A 17,176-nucleotide genomic window follows, 5' to 3' on the forward strand; every position below is an offset into this window, starting at 1 on the left:
TCTACTGAGGCCAGATCTACACTCAGAAGTTAAGTCAACCCAGCGATGTCGCTCTGGAGTGTGAAAAATTCACATCCCTGATCAGTGTAGTTAAGCTGAACTAACCCCCAGTGTAGACAGTAGTAGGTCAACAGAAGAATTCTTCCATTGACCTAGCTGTCATCTCTGGGGGTGATGGATTAACTGTGCTGACAGAAGAACCCCTCCTGTCACCGTAGTGAGTATATACGCTGAAGCACTATAGCAGCACAGCTGCTGCACTGAAGCTGTAGTGTTTCAAATGTAGACAAGCCTTGAGCGAGAGAAAGTATGAAAGAACCTTCGCAACAAATGAGATCATCAGTCATCCAATTTCTTGATTGCTTTGTAAAGCTATATGAATACAAGTAAAATGTTTAATGCACAGCTCTCGGAATGGTTCTGTTGCTGGATGAGTCAGACAGCACACGTAATATTTATTCATACTGGCCTTTTCCTATTTGTTCTGGAGGAAAAAATATAGATCCATCCTAGAAAAATATAAAAGCTATATTAATATATTGATTATGATTTTGCTAATATTCATAAAAGATATTGTAAAGTACAGTGGATATGCATACTGGAAACTTCACGTCTATTGGTAACAGCTATTAAAATTATTTTTAAAAATTGGATATATTCCTTTCTAATGAGACACATTTAAGAGAATTTATGCTTACAGTTGTAACAAGCAGTCTTTCTCCTTAGCGTCTGGAATCTAGTAAATAATTACTATAATTGTCATTGAATATGTGACGTTTTGTATAGTCTGTAATGTATGTTTATGTAACACATGCATTACCAATTCCTGTTTTTTCTCTCTCTTTAGAAGGTACCCTTGTTTTTATATATTTTCATTTCTTACTTTGTGTCTGTCAGGGTTCCCTCCCCACTCTGAACTCTAGGGTACAGATGTGAGGACCTGCATGAAAGACCCCCTAAGCTTATTTTTACCATCTTAGGTTAAAAACTTTCCCAAGGCACAAATTTTGTCTTGTCCTTGAACAGTATGCTGCCACCACCAAGTGATTTAGACAAAGAACAGGGAAAGGACCACTTGGAGTTCCTGTTTCCCCAAAATATCCCCCCAAGACCTTGCACCCCCATTCCTGGGGAGGCTTGAGAATAAACAAGATGAGCACAAACCAGCCTTGGATTTTTAAGACCCAAGAAACCCAATCAGATTCTTAAAAATAGAACTTTACTATAAGAACAAAAAAAGATAAGAAAACAACTCTGTAAGATCAGAATGGAATATAATCTTACAGGCAGTCAGATTCAAAACATAGAGAATCCCTTTAGGCAAAACCTTAAGTTACAAAAAGACACAAAAACAGGAATACACATTTCCTTCAGCACAGTGAATTTTACAAGCCAAAACAAAGAAAACCTAACACCTTTTCTAGCTAGATTACTTATTAACTTTACAGGAGTTGGAGGGTTTGCATCCTTGATCTGTTCTCAGCAAAGGTATCACACAGACAGACAAAAGCCTTTTTCCCCCTCCAGATTTGAAAGTATCTTGTCCCCTCATTGGTCATTTTGGGTCAGGTGCCAGCCAGGTTACCTGAGCTTCTTAACCCTTTACAGGTAAAAGGACTTTGCCTCTGGCCAGGAGGGATTTTATAGCACTGTATACAGAAAGCTGGTTACCCTTCCCTTTATATTTATGACGGTGTCTATTTTTACAAAACAATAAAACTTCTTTAAATAAAAAAATTAACATATATTCTCCTTAGAATTTCAAATTTAAGCACAACGGAGAAAGTGTAACCTCTGAGTCCAGCCCACGCAAAATCTTAAATCTACTGTTCAAAGAGCTGTTCTCCTTGGCAGTACTGAAGCATTTTAGTTTATTACTCCTCTCATTCCAGGAATTTCACAGAGATGATTCTGGCAAACCAATTCCACCAAGGACACATCAAAAGGCAGTTATCTCGCAGACATGCTAAAGGTTTTAAACTAAAACACTTCATGGATGAAATCAAATAGGGCCAAAGTCTGCCCTCTGATTAGTTCTGTGTATTGTAGATATTTGTAAATTTGTTAAGTATTTAAGAGGCTGCTAGTAGACTCTTTCCTTAAATGTTGATTTGCCAATATTCTGCCCTGGTACATTAATGTGGATCTCCAGATGTCCCTATCTTGATTGTTTGTGAAATCAGATCCCCAGGAAATGACACCATATGAATAAAATGGGGCGGGGGGGAGGATAGCTCAGTGGTTTGAGCATTGGCCTGCTAAACCCAGGGTTGTGAGTTCAATCCTTGAGGGGGCCATTTAGGGATCTGGGGCAAAAATTGGGGATTGGTCCTGCTTTCAGCAGGGGATTGGACTAGATGACCTCCTGAGGTCCCTTCCAACCCTGATATTCTACAATTCTATGAAAAGAAGGTTTATTTATCAGTATGCCTATATTCTTCCTATGCTTCCACCTGAAACAGGAGCATGTGGATCAAATTTAAGGCCAGATTCTGCTACTCACATTGAGTTGCACTTTATTTCTTCAGTAGTTCCATTGAACTCAATTTGAGGATGAAGAAACTCAGCAAGAGCAAGGTTAGCAGAATCAGGCCATTAGTGCATAAGTTACTGCCATTCTCTGCCCTCATACAGCTTAAGTGAGAGCTCTACATACCTATCCTAGGACTGAATTTAATCTTTGGGTTCTTAAGCTTCCCCTTCTGTTTGTAGTCAATATGTTGCTGTCTGACTACAGGTCTTTAAACATCTTTCAGTTAATTTAGAGATCTAGATGCTAAATCCAACACAGTTGAATTTGTTCCCTTGAGGATCTGGGACTAAAAATCACTGCCCCTCTGCCATGTACATTGGCCAAACCAGACAGTCCCTACGTAAAAGAATAAATGGACACAAATCAGACATCAGGAATAGTAACATACAAAAGCCAGCAGGAGAACAGTTCAATCTTCCTGGATGTTCTATAACAGATTTAAAAGTAGCTATACTTGGAAAAAAAAAAAACTTCAGAAATAGACTTCAAAGAGAAACAGCAGAACTAAAATTCATTGCAAATTTAACACCATTAATTTGGGCCTGAATAGGGACTGGCTGGCTCATTACAAAAGCAGCTTTGCCTCTCCTGGAATTGAAACCTCCTCATCTATTATTGGGACTGGACTACATCCACCCTGATTGAATTAGCCCTGTCAACACTGGTTCTCCACTTGTGAGGTAACTTCCTTCTCTTCATGTGTCAGTATAATAATGCCTGCATCTGTAATTTACACTCCATGCATCCGATGAAGTGGGTTCTAGCCCGCGAAAGCTTATGCCCAAATAAATCTGTTAGTCTTTAAGGTGCCACCAGACTCCTTGTTGTTTTTGTGGATACAGACTAACACAGCTACCCCCTGATACTTGACAGCATTACTATAATGTATGAAGGCATTTTTGGCCATCTGTGACCGACTAAGACACTGATTCTTCCCTCAGATCAACACCGTAAGTTTGGACTAAGTTAAAGGCCATGTTTTGCCCTCAATTCAACCCAGGTCTACACTACTGACTTATATCAGTATAGCTACATCACTCAGGGAGGTGAAAAATCCACACCCCCGCATGACATATTTATACCCACCTAACCCCCGGTGTAAACAGCTCTATGTCGACAGGAGAGCTTCTCCTGTCAACATAGCTGCTCCCTCTCTTGGTGGTGGATTAACTACACCTATGGGAGAAGCTCTAGTAGACTCTTTCCTCGCCCATCAGCATAGGACTATCTTCACTTAAGAGCTACCATGGCACAGCTGCATCAGTGCAGCTGCGCCGATGCAGTGTTTTAAGTGTAGACCTGCCGTCAGTTGTAAAAATCAGACTTCTGCAGTTTGGGCCAGAACAAAGTTTTACTAATATCACTGATTCTCCTCTGACAGAGGGTAGATAAAGAGTGCAGTTACATGAGTGTAAAGTCGGGGCTGGTCTATGCTGAAAAATTATATCGGCATAATCTCACAGGGGTGTGAAAAATCCACATCCTGGAGAGACATCGCTATGTTGACTAGCCCCGGGATAGACAGCACTAGGTCAACAGAAGAATTCTTCTCTCAACTTAGCTACCACCTCTCCAAAAGGTGGATTTACTACAGCAATAGGAAAACCCTTCCCCTCGCTGTAGTGTCTACACTGAAGCCCTACAGCAGTGCAGCTAGAGCTGTGCCACTGTAACATTTTAAGTGTAGTCATAGCTTAGGTGTACTTAAGATCAGAAACCAGTCTCTATTTCTGTTCATCACCTACCCAATTAGAAGTATATAGCTGCAGTGACTTTCACCTTAGACCATAGTCTTGTAACTATTAGCCTTCTACCTACAGTGCCAGGTTACGATAAACTATAATGTTAGAACTTGAGGAACACTGAGGGATGGATTAGAACTATACACACACTATGGTAATGTCAGACTTAATTAGAAAGCTATCACCTGCGATGAAGTATACAAGTGTATGAGCAGTTTCTCTGTAGATAGCTATGTTCATTAAGCCATAAAAACATGAGTAATGACCAGAGGAACCAAGAGGAAGACTGATTCCTCTCACCATCTCATGAGTCACCACACTCCCCTAGGGGTTTCCAGGGACAAGCAAAATTGTGGCTATTCTTGCCCTTCGGCTAGAGTAGCGGCAACAAAATAGTTCCCCTGTGACTCCATGGCTTGCAAGGGAGGATTCCTTGCCCTGCAATCCTGGGCTGACATAAAAGTGGTGTAATCAGCTTTACGTCAGGCCCCCCTCCAGCTGCCTCCTGGTGCATAGGACATGCTGGGGCCAAATGAGGCCAGGAAAAGGAGTTCTGGGGGACGGAGCTGGAGTGTGATATGCTTCACAGTGTCAGGAGTCCAGGCACCAGCAGTCCATCTCAGTGGGTAGAACCACATTGAATCAGGAGCCAGAGTCAAGGGTCAGAGATGGAGTCAGGAGTTGGGAACCAGAAAGGAAACGTGGGGTTGGGCTGGACAGAGGCAGGACGGGGCAGAGCTGGTGCAAGACAGGAGGGAGTCAGGAACAGGGCTGGAGCAGAACAGAAGCAAGGCAGGGACAGGAGCAATCATAGCTGAAGGCAGATATATTGAGCAGCCAGTAATCCACCACTGCAGCTGAACTTAAAAGCAGGCCTTCTGGCTGCATTCAGCCAATCAGGCAGCCGGCCAATCAGGTAGTCCTATCGCAACCCAGCTCAGGTCATTAATCACCTTGGAGGCTGGCCTGGCTAGTCCTCAGGATCAGCCCAAGTTGCTCAATCCTGACTCGCAGCTCCCTTCTTGGCAGAATATCCCTCAAGAACTGTTCTAGCTGGCATAGATTAGAGCAGCATTGTGGCTGCTGTAATTTGTGCAAGGGGCTCACTTGGCCCTTGTAATCTGCATCAGGATCTGGGGAGGCATAAAGGTGGCTTAGAGGAATCTGCACAGCTGAGGAATGTGCCCTGAGTTTTTATGGGCTTTCTAAGTTAATGTCTGCGCAATGTCTATTTAAATTCAAGAGCAAAAAGTTTCTCCATGTTATGACTGTATAAATTAACATCTACGCTGAAAGATGAAGTGATACCACCTTCCCATGGTGCTGCTATACAAAAGTTGGCTTTTATCAATTAAAATTAATATGGATCCAAAATAATAATCTATTAGAACTTCATTACTGTCCAGTTTCAAATGTTTGCATCCAAAGATTATGATAAGTTTTGGTGATCTACTGTACTTGTATTAAAGACTGACTATGCATAGATTAAACTAGCTAGATGATTTATGCTTGCTGATTAATTTTAATATTATCATTTATATAATGGTAGTGTCTAGAGGGCTCAAGCAGGTCAGAGCGTCATTGAATGAGACACTAGACATATAGATAAAAATAACATATGAGAAAATACAGAAGTTGATATCAATGAATATAAATTAGATGATAGGAATTGTAAAATATTGATAAGGGAGGCAAAAGGACACAAAGAGAAATCAATGACCAGCAGAGTTAAAGCCAATAAGAGGAAATGTTTAAGAATATTTGGAACAAAAGGAATCCTAATAATAGTATTGGCCTATTACTAGATGGAGATGGTAGAATTGTCAATAATAATGAAAGAAATTTAGAAGTCTTCAAGTATTTCTGTTATGGAAAAAATGGAAAAAATATATGATGTATTCATATATTGATGATAAATACTTTCCATTCCAGCAGTAACTCAGGAGGATGTTAAGAAGCAGCTTCTAAAGTAAAAACAACGAGCAGTACTTGTGGCACCTTAGAAACTAACAACATTTATTTGGGCATAAGCTTTCATGGGCTAAAACCCACTTCATCAGATGCATGGAGTGGAAAATACAGTAGGCAGGTATATATACACAGTACATGAAAAGATGGGAGTTGCCTTACCAAGTGGGGGGGAGGGTCAGCGCTAACAAAGTGGAAGTGGGCTATTCTCAACAGTAGAGTACAACGGGAGGAAAAATCACTTCTGTAGTGCTAATGAGGCCAATGTAATCAGGGTGGCCCATTTCAAACAGTTGACAAGAAGGTGTGAGTAACAGTAGGGGGAAATTAGTATGGAAATTACTTCCACTTTAATTGTTAGCACTGACCTTCCCACTTGGTAAGGCAATTCCCATCTTTTCATGTACTGTGTATATATACCTGCTTACTGTATTTTCCACTCCATGCATCTGATGAAGTGGGTTTTAGCCCACAAAAGCTTATGCCCAGATGTATTTGTTAGTCTCTAAGGTGCCACAAGTACTCCTTGTTGCTTTTGCATATACAGACTAATATGGCTACCACTCTGAAACCTACTAAAGTAAGACATTTATAAACTATGTCTAGTTCTGGTGTCCAAAATTCAAGAAGGCTGCTGAAAAATTGGAGAGGGTTGAGAGAAGAGCCACAAGAATGATTAAAAGATTAGAAAACAAGCCTTATAGGGAGAAACTCAAGGATCTCCATTTACTTCACTTATCAACAAAAAAGTTAAGGGTCTTTAAGTACCTACATGGGGAATAGAAATTTAATAATAGAAGGCTCTGCAATCTAACAGACAAAAATAATGAGATCCCATGACTGGGAGCTGAAGAGAAACAAATTTCAGACTGCAAATAGGGCACAAATAAAAATGTGACAGTCATTAACCATTGAAACAACTTATTAAGGGTTGTGGTGGATTCTCCATTACTCAAAAATGTTAAATCAAGATTGGATTTTCTATTCTAAAAGATACACCCTAGTTCAAACAGGAATTAATTCAGGGAAGTCCTATGGCCTTGTTATACAGGAGGTCAGACTAGATGATCTACTGGACCCTTCTGGCCTTAAAAATCTATTAATCTATGAATATAGCAAGTGACAGTCCCTACCTCCAGAATCTTCTGTACTTTTATACGACGCACCAGTTGGCATGTTTACGTTCCAGTCACATTTCATACTGTTCCACTTCAATAGGAGGTAAGGCAGAGCGTTAGCTCCAACTCTGAATTGTCTGTCTTTCACCAGTCCATAAGATTCCAGCTAGCTACAAATGTAATTGTTTATAATTACTATAAAATAATTATAGTTTCTTTCTTTAGCTTCATTTTATAATTTCTGTCAAATTATCTCAAAGGTTTAAGTTAATAAAATGCTTTTAATCAAATATGAACCATTAATTATGCTCATTTTATGCCAGAAATTATTAATCGAATTATAATGGAAAATTGTTTAAACAATATATCTGAGTCATCCTCCCCAATGTTACAGTAGTTTAGTATCAGGCATGCGAATTATGTTGTCTGGCTCTGACTGGCCGGATATTACTTTACAAAAATAAAAAGCTATTGTGTGCAGTTCATTTAAATCTAAAATAATTGGAGTATAAGAACTGTATTAGAAAATTAGAAAAGCCGTAAAGCAATTTTTTAAATTAATGTTACTGCATGCAAACCAAGAATAACCTTTTAAAAAGCTATGTTAGCTCCTTTATTTTTCCCCCCCACAGTTTTACTGGTGAATTTGGTGCTCAGGAGAGTGAAAGAGAATCATAATAAAGGTAGCCACGATGAAGTAGGTGTCTTGGGCCTTCATTAAGCAGAGATTGCCAATCATTGTAAATTGTGTGTTGGTTTTATAATAGCCAACAGAATTTCAGATAAATGCATCGGCCACTGAAACCAGTGGATCCATTTTCTGGGCAAAGGACCTAAGCTCTCATTTAAAGGGATATCTGTAGTTCTCTCCTTTGTGAAGCTAGCCTGGAAAAGGTCTACTGATTGGTTGGATGACTTGTCACTGAGATTTTTTTTCTTGTAAAAGAAAAAGGGGAGGGGAATCACAGATGACCAACCACTGTGTTTTTGCCCAATCTCCAGCCAACAGCAGCCAGAACTCATAACCTATTTAATTGTTCCTGGTACCTAGCATCGTCTCCTGTCTCCAAAATACCACTCAGGGCAATAGACGGTAGGAGAATCTCCATATTCTGCATACCTTCCTAAAATATCTGTTTCAGTGGCTGGACCAGTAGTTCCATTAAAAGAAGGTTTTAGCACTCTCCCATGCCCAACCTCCCCACCTATTCCAACTGTGCTTCCCCCAACTCTTACATTATTTTTAAAAGGAACTGATATGTATAAAGAAAAATTAGTAATTATAATAAACAATCTTTCTTTTTACCCCAATCAACACCCTTCCTTTATATTTCAACTTAATCCCTTTTCACTCAGTTTTTATACTGTCATCACCATTATACTTTTCCCATATTTCCTTATGGATCACAGATTCCTGTCTACATGGGGAAATTGATTGGCATAACTGTAGCAGAACTATAAATTACTTTACACACATTAGTTAGCCCAGACAAAATCCCTCCTCCACAACAACTGCCAAAATCATTGAAATAGCATTTCTAGCAGAAGAAAAGAAATGCTATCTCAGATCCACCATTCCAGTACGTGCTGGACCACATTCATCATCCAAAGTGGATGTACTGCCCAATTAATACCTTTCCTGTTCATTTCCTGGTAAGACTTAGGCCAGGTCTACACTAGCGAGCTTACAGCGGCACACCTTTTTCCGACGCAGCTGAGCCAGTGTAAGATCGCCCATGTAGCCACTCTGTGCTGACTGGAGAGAGCTCTCCTGTCAACATAATAAAGCCACCTCAACAAGTGGCAGTAGCTATGTTGGCGGGAGAAGCTCTCTCACCGACATACTGCTGTGCACACGATCACTTATGCCAGCTAAATTTATGTCACTCAGAGGGGTGTTTTTTCACACCTCTGAGCAACATAAGTTTTGCCGACATAAGTGGTAGTACAGTTATCAACCCTAAGGGACTTAGCACAGACCTACATCCCCGTTGAAGTTATGTTGAAATTGCACCATATAATATATATAATTTCACTCAAAATTCCCAGTTTCACATGTTTATGACCGACACAGCCTTTTGAAAAGTTAACCCCAGAAGATTTATGATGATATCCATATGCCAGGTTCCAGACATCTTCCAGGATGTGCCTAAAAATCACAGTTACACAGAAATAATAGAATTCAGGGACCATCTCACAAGAATATAGATCATAGCTCACGGTATCTCTTACCAGACACATTGCTACCAGCCACAAGGAAACCTGGCAGTTAACGTGAGGTAGATCACAAAATGAGATCAGTGATCAAGCTAAGCATCTGAATCCCTCAGTTAAGAGAAGTGGACAGCAGATGGCAGATTCCTGCTAACTATTCCTGCTAACTATCCCATTTGGAGCTGTCAGTCCCCACTTCCTGGCAAGCAGGATCCAGCCTCCACATCATGGAAACAAGGCTGCCTAGAGCAATAGAGAGGAAATGGTAAACATAAAATACTTTAATTTTTTCCCAAAGGCAAAACAAAAACATAATTATTTTTTACTGCCCTGGTGCCTCTTGAATTTGAAAACTTTCAGTAGGGAGCAGAATCACACTTTCAGAGTCTGTTTTGCCCCCTCATTACTTGAACATAACACCAATTAAAAGAGAAGATTAAACTTTCCGACCTTAAAGAGAGAAAAATAGGTCAATGTTATGGCCTTAATCCTCCAAACACTTATGCACTTGAATAGTCTCATCAAAGGGGCCCAGTCACACTGGGTTGAGAGTCACCATCCAATGGGACAAAATACTGTGTGTAAAGTTACTTAGGTGCATACATTTTTGCAGGATCTGGATCCAAATGCGTTGAGTGAGGTATTGAGTGAAAGAGTATCTTCTGTGAAAATCTGTATTAAGCAGCTGCGCAAGAGCCTGCTGGGATAGTTAGAGGGCATTTCTTCCATGGATTTTTTTAAACTTTATTTTCAATTCTCTAATCTCAAGACGACAATTTTAAATGTAGATATAAATATTTGGGGTAAATGAGTCACTAGATGAGGAGTAATAGGGGACGGACAGGGGAAACTATCTTATGTATTTATAAGGTGCATATCACAACTATCACTGTACCTGGAAATAAAGTTACTGTACTTGCAGAATTATTACATTTAAAAGAGCTGTGACTTGGTTGAATAAGAATGTCTTTTAGTGGTAATTTCTGAAGAGTTACCAAGGGAAGAGCTTCTTTATTTAAAAAACAAAAAACAAAAAAAAACTTTAGCTCACAGGCATCTGAGATCATTTGAAATGCACTACAGACTCTTCTTTTCTGCTCTGGTTAATTTCAAGGCCTGGTGTCATTGTAAATAACCAAATTGCACACTGCATCCAATTTAATCAAAAATTTCAAATGTTCAAACATCTCAAAATTCTCAAGGGTATTTTCTATCCTGGATACCGCACATAGTTCCCGGTAGCCTTGAAATACATGGATTCAGAGGAGATCAGACATTCTGAAGGTCTGATCTTTGACCCTGGCAGGTGATTGGTTTTGTATATAGAGAGCCTGATTCTCCTCTAACCTATATCAGTGTAAATCAAAAGTAACCCCATTGAAGCTAGTAGACCCGAGTCTGATCTCAAACTGGTTTAACTCCACTGACTTCACTAAAGTTACTCTGGTCTTATAATATTAAGAGAGACCAAAATCAGCCCCATTAGGAGTTACATAAGTATAAAACCAATGAGAGGAAAATCAGGCCAACTGTATCTATCTGGGCCGACAAATGCATTATACATTGACAACATAATGCCTAAATTTAAGATATCTATACGGCCAAACTATGTTTAGACAAGGTAAATTTGCATATGTTTTGATTTTTCATTTATGGAAGGAGGTTAATTAAAAATTCAGCTTCTTTAAAAAATATCTCTTTATTTAGTGGTAAATATTGTGCACCTATCATAATCTCTAATAGCATTTTCTATAATAGAGTTAAATAAAATAATGGATTATTACTTAATTCCAACTTCAAAACCAAATAACTATTAAGATGTAGACTAGTACATTCAACTGTTCTGTCCCTCTCACATGATTTCCATCACAAATCAAAATGCTGAAAGGGTTATTCACAGTTCAAAAGTTTTTCCATTATAAAGCTACAGCTAATCATGTTTTAGTTAACTGCCTGTTGTCTTACATTGAAACAATGAATCAGTTTGTCTTCATTAGGATACCTAAGAGCCTTTAACAGTAAACAGAATAAATCCTTTAACATTTGAATCTTCATTATTTTTAATTTTTAAATTAGATCACATTTATGCCATCTGCCAGTACGGTAATATTTACATGCCACACAGTAAAATGGATAATTTGTGTAGTCTTTGTAATGTAAAAACCACCCCATAACATCAGTTCACAAAGAGGCCCTAAAGGCAGCCATAGAAGGATCACCCATACATTGGGGGATCCTCTGGTGGCATAGAACAAGGATAATAGCTCCTATTTTACTCTCCCTCTCTGTGGCCAGTCTAGATGACATGGATCAGGGCTTCCCTAAGCTCCAGTGATTCCTGCCTGCCATTTGAGAAACTTGAGGCCATTAGGAATCAGTCTAATTTAGAACAGATATCAGACTGTCCTAATTTATGGTAGGGGAATAGCCTAATACAGAGCCATGGAAAAAGGAGAGTCTTCTTGTTAAACTAGGTTTCAGAGTAACAGCCGTGTTAGTCTGTATCTGCAAAAAGAAAAGGAGTACTTGTGGCACCTTAGAGACTAACCAATTTATTTGAGCATGAGCTTTTGTGAGCTACATCGGATGTTAAACTACTGATCCATGACTCAGAAGATCAGGGTGCACTCAGAATATCTGGCTCCTCCACAGACTTATTGTGTGAATTTTAGGGCCACATTTTTAAAGATATTTAGGTGCCTAGGTGCTTTTGAAAATCCTACTAAGCAACTAAAGGTATCTAAATACCTTTAAAAATCTGGCCCTTAGTCCCTGATCAATCTCCCACTGAAGCCAATGGAAAGATTCCTCTAGATTTCAATAGGAGCTGGATCAGACCTCTAATATCTCTGTCCATCAGTTCACCATCCCTATCTCAGAGGGCTGTTGTAAGGATAAACTCATTAATTATTTTGAAGTTCTCAGGTAACATGCTGATGGGGGCCATATAAGTACCTAAACAGCCAGATAAATAGCAAGCCCAGAACTGGAGAAATACAAATTTCATTTTTGCACTGTAAATTGTACCGTGTGCTCCTCACATGTGGTCAAGACTCTGATCTGGGCCAGTGTCTCCAGGATAAAGAATACAGCCTTCCCACTACACTTTGGAGCTAACATTATTATCTCAACTCATTGCTCCTTTTCAGATCTAGTTTCTTTATATTCCCTTGAGTTTATTTCATATGCCAAACAGACTAGTTCAGCAACTTTGTTAACAATTCAATAAATACAGAGCAACCACAATCAAACGTGGATATTAAATTTAATATTTCTAATTACAAAACAAACCCAACAGACAGAATGGTCCATTATTCATCACTGCTGGTATAATTCCTCTGACTTCAGCAAAGTTAATACACTGGCCCTATGAAGGCTGCCTTTCAATTGTCACGAACTGTGTATGACAGATACAATTAAGTGTGTTGCACATACAGCCCAGCTGAATAAACTCTGCTTTCCTGTAATAGGCTTTGCCATTTCTTGTCTTGCAATATGAACAAATCATGAGACAATTCCTCTCTCTCATGCAAACTCCAAGTAAACCAGCTATGCACACGGAACCTAAGAGAGTTTGAGGATAAAGTAATACTCCCTTGCAAGCTGGTGCCTTCACACAGAGAAGTTGTGCAGCCACTTTTCTACCAACAATATAATTCATAGGCTGTAGCAGCAGGGCCTCTCAAAACTGTGAGTTTAAGTCTCTGGATCCATGTTTATTGTGAATCCGTTGGTCACTTCTTCTTCCTACCCTGCCATCACACCTCTCCACAGGTAAAGAGATGCAATGCAGAGCAGAGGTGGTTCAGTCACCCTGCACAAATTCTCTGTGGCTACTCTCCATGCTTGCAATGGAACTACAGCAGTTCTGCTGTATTTGGGGCCTTCTATGCCTGGGAGAGAGAAGGGAGACAGCATGTAGCCTAATTAGAAAAGCTTGCTTAGCTGGCTCATGTTCCTTTTACCTCTGCAGAAATTCTTCCATTCATCCTACCAAATAATAACATATGGCTCTCTTCACCCCTAGATCGCAAAGGACTTTACAAAGGAATCTGTATCATTATCCCCATTTAACAGAGGGGAAACAGAGGCAAAGAGGGGAAATAACTTGGCCAAGGTCATCCAGCAGGCCATTGGTAGAGCCAACATATTCTAGAATAAGATAAGAACTTGGTATATTTCAGAATAGTGAGATACAACAAATACTTTTTTATTCTCTTCTAAACAGTGCTGCATCTCAAAGTGAATTCTCAGGTAACTTACTATGTTAATCTCTCACTTTGAAGTGTTCTTTCCCATTCTACTGCTCCCAGAAACAGCCTGAGTGGAATATAACCTGCAGAGGCTTTACTGTGCATGTTAATAGATTCTTTGGTATGTCCCATCACTATGACAAGCTTTTTAAAGCTCTAACATTTTGCAAAATAAATGGCGAGCTCTTCAGCTGATGTGAATGGCCAGGGCTTCATTGAAGTCAGTGGAGCAATGCCCATTTACTAAAGATTTAGCCCAAAATCATTAATATAGGGTTATGTTGTGAAGACTGCAGAATGATAACACTGTTATTAACCAACATTTTAGAGCCTTGAGTTGGCAAATGGAAAACAAATGAGTGTGGGGTTATTAGTGATTAAAGAGACTATAGATTTGGGCCATGTCTTTTGAACTTGGGTGCTTAAAGTTGGGCATCTAAATCCATATTTGGGCACCTAAATAAAAGTGGCCTGGTTTTCAGAGGTGCTCAGAAACTGCAACTCCTAAAGAGGCTAACGGAAGCTGCAGGTGTTGATTCCCTATGAAAATCAGCCCACTTTTATTTAGGTACCTAAATATGGATTTAGATGCCTAACTGTAAGCACCCTAGTTTGAAAAATTTAGCCTTACTTCAGATAAGGAACTGAAGTTTACCCAAATCATTTTCTTCTGTAAATCTTTTTGGCCTTTTTGAAAACTTTTACTGAATAGGAAACACAAAAAGGAAAGTATCGCTTGCATGATTTTGGTATTTCAACATTTGGTCACAACCAAAATCAGGAAGTGAAGAGTCATGCAAAAAAATAAAGGAAACAAACCAACACAATTTACCAAACTTCCCTACACCTTGGAAAATGTCTAGGTGGGTCCAATTTGAACGTTGAGAAAAGATATGGTTTTTACTTTATTTTATATGAACTGGTTTCCACTTTCTCGAGTTGCTTTACAGGTGCTGGTTAAAATGTTGAGACTTTTATCAAAAGAATTAGTTATACCATATAGTTATAACTAGAGCTGGTTGCAGATTTTCCAGCAGAACAGTTTTCCATCTAAAAACTTGGATTTGACAACATCAAAACGTATCACAGGAACATATTGATTTTGTCAAAATTTGAATTTCAATATGGTTGAAATGTTTTGTTTTTACTTAATATAATAAAATCTGAAATTATGTTAACATAATATATTTTCTGCATAATATATTTTACTTTCATAATATAGTTTAAAAGTTGAAATGATAAAGTCAGAATGAAATGCTTTGACCTCATCTAAACAAAACATTTCAATAAAGTGAAATGAAGTATTTTCAGAATATTTCATTTCACAAGAAAAATTCTGAGATTTCTACTTTTCATCCCAATTCAGGATGAAACCAAATTTCAAAATCTTGGAGTTTCTCACAGGACAGAAATTCCAAAGTTTGACTAGCTCTAGTTATAACCTTACATCATAATCCTGTTGTATTAATAATGCCACAAGCACTCACTGGTCAGATTTTATTTTCTTTATTGAAGAGCACTGCAAACTGGCCAGATTCTTCAGATGATTACTCTCAGTACTTTACGTGAATACACACATGCATGTACTAGTTTTCAGCTGAAAACAAATAATGCCCTCATAATACTTTCAAAATATCTGTAATACAGTACTTAGATGTGTCAAATTCTGCTCCCAGATGTGCACATACAGCTCCCATTGAAATCGGTGAAAGCCCCATGGGTATATTTTAAAGCAGAATTTGGCCCTAATGTTGATCTGTTCACTAATGATGAAAGCAAACAGATTCTGCAGCTGAATTCATTTAGAAATATCAAACCTGACACAGGATTATGTGGCAGAATTTCAAAACTATAGATATTCATAATTTAACTTTTCTTAAGATCTGATTATAGTTTTAATAGAAAGACATCATCCACATATTATTGGCACTTAGTCCATGTTGTCTAACCAGTTCACCAAATGATTGCATTAGATGTTTAAAAGGACTGGAGAGAGATCTGATCTTTGTGGAATTCCAGAACTGAGGTCTCTAATGGTGGAGGTGCAGTTTCCCTCAAGGAAGAACTCAAACCATTTTAGTGCATTATCCTGGACCCTTGCCACCTTTCTCAGGTGAGACAACAAAAATCTCATGGTTAGCAATGTTGAACACAGCAGAGAGGTCCAGGAGGATGAGAATAGATGTCTGTCCTCTAACTATTGACAGGAGGAGCTCATCTGTCAGTACCACCAAGGCATTTTCGATTCCATGTCCTGGTCTGAATCCACATTGTGCCAGGTCTAGAATGTTAGCTTCAGTGAGATGAGCTGGTAGTTGGCCTTTTGCTAGCTTCTCTGCGCTTGCTCAGGAATGGGAGACTGGACACTGGCCAATAGTTGGCTCGAACTGAAATATCCTGGGTGGGTTTCTTCAGTATTGCACATTTGAAGGAGGAAGAGAAGATTCCTTCTCTGAATCAGGCGTTGGCTATTTCATTTAGGAGCAGCAGTTGTTCCCTTTCACAAGCCAGGAAAGGCACGCATCAGAGTCACAAATCTTGGGCTGAGCCCGTGACCCAGAGTGTCTGGGGCAGCCCTCACTGAAAATGCTAAGATCAGGGCAGGCTGCAAAAAGGAGAGCAGATTCTCCCAAAGACTGGTTGTTAACACTGAAGTTAGACTCACCAACCAGTCACAAACTGTGCTCCTGATCCTCCCCACCCCCACACTGGTTATCAAGAAACAAAGAAAAAGAAATCACACAGCCCCCTTTATTGCATTCCAGTTCTCTGGCTCCCAGTAAGCACATAGTTTCAAATAACTTCTCACTGTACTGGACCTATGTTCACTACACATAATGTTCTTCTGACCCCAAAGGGCCAGCCACATTGCCAGGTCAATATTATTTTGGATCTTACCCAAAATACCATGTTGCCAGCCAATCATTTAGTGCCTAAAACTAAAGGTTTATTATAAAAGAAGAAGAGAGTTGTTAAATGATAAAGCATTCAGATAGATACAGAGGCTTCAGAATCCATATATCAGGTTCTTATCAGTATTGGTGAGTTTGCTGGCTTGAAAGTCCCTCTGAAATACATCTATAGCTTGGATGGGTCATTCCATCCTTTGTTCAGAGAGTTTCAGTTTGTAGAAAAGTCACTCCAGAGGTAGGAAGTAGGACTGAAGACAAAATGGAGATGATGCAGCTGCCTTTTATATTCTTTTGCCATGAGGCTTGTACTTCCTGTGTACCAAACACAAGCTTCACAGCACATAGAAAAGCCTTAGAGTTCTTTGTCCATAGGCATGTTCCTACATGGCTTGCTGACTCATCAGGTGTAGTCCCTGGCTTTTTCAATGGGTTTATT

General features: G+C 39.2%; 1 long non-coding RNA gene across 1 annotated transcript in view; it reads right to left on the bottom strand.

Moving 5' to 3' along the window:
* Positions 1-403: 403 nt before the first annotated feature.
* LOC122465749 overlaps positions 404-17,176 on the bottom strand; it is a 53,744-nt gene continuing 36,971 nt past the window's right edge. Inside the window, exon 4 of the long non-coding RNA XR_006290780.1 lies at positions 404-509. This is a non-coding gene — a long non-coding RNA (uncharacterized LOC122465749). The remainder of the gene's footprint in view (positions 510-17,176) is intronic.

The sequence above is a fragment of the Chelonia mydas genome, chromosome 4 (assembly GCF_015237465.2).
Source record: "Chelonia mydas isolate rCheMyd1 chromosome 4, rCheMyd1.pri.v2, whole genome shotgun sequence".
NCBI classification, from domain to species: Eukaryota; Metazoa; Chordata; order Testudines; family Cheloniidae; genus Chelonia; species Chelonia mydas.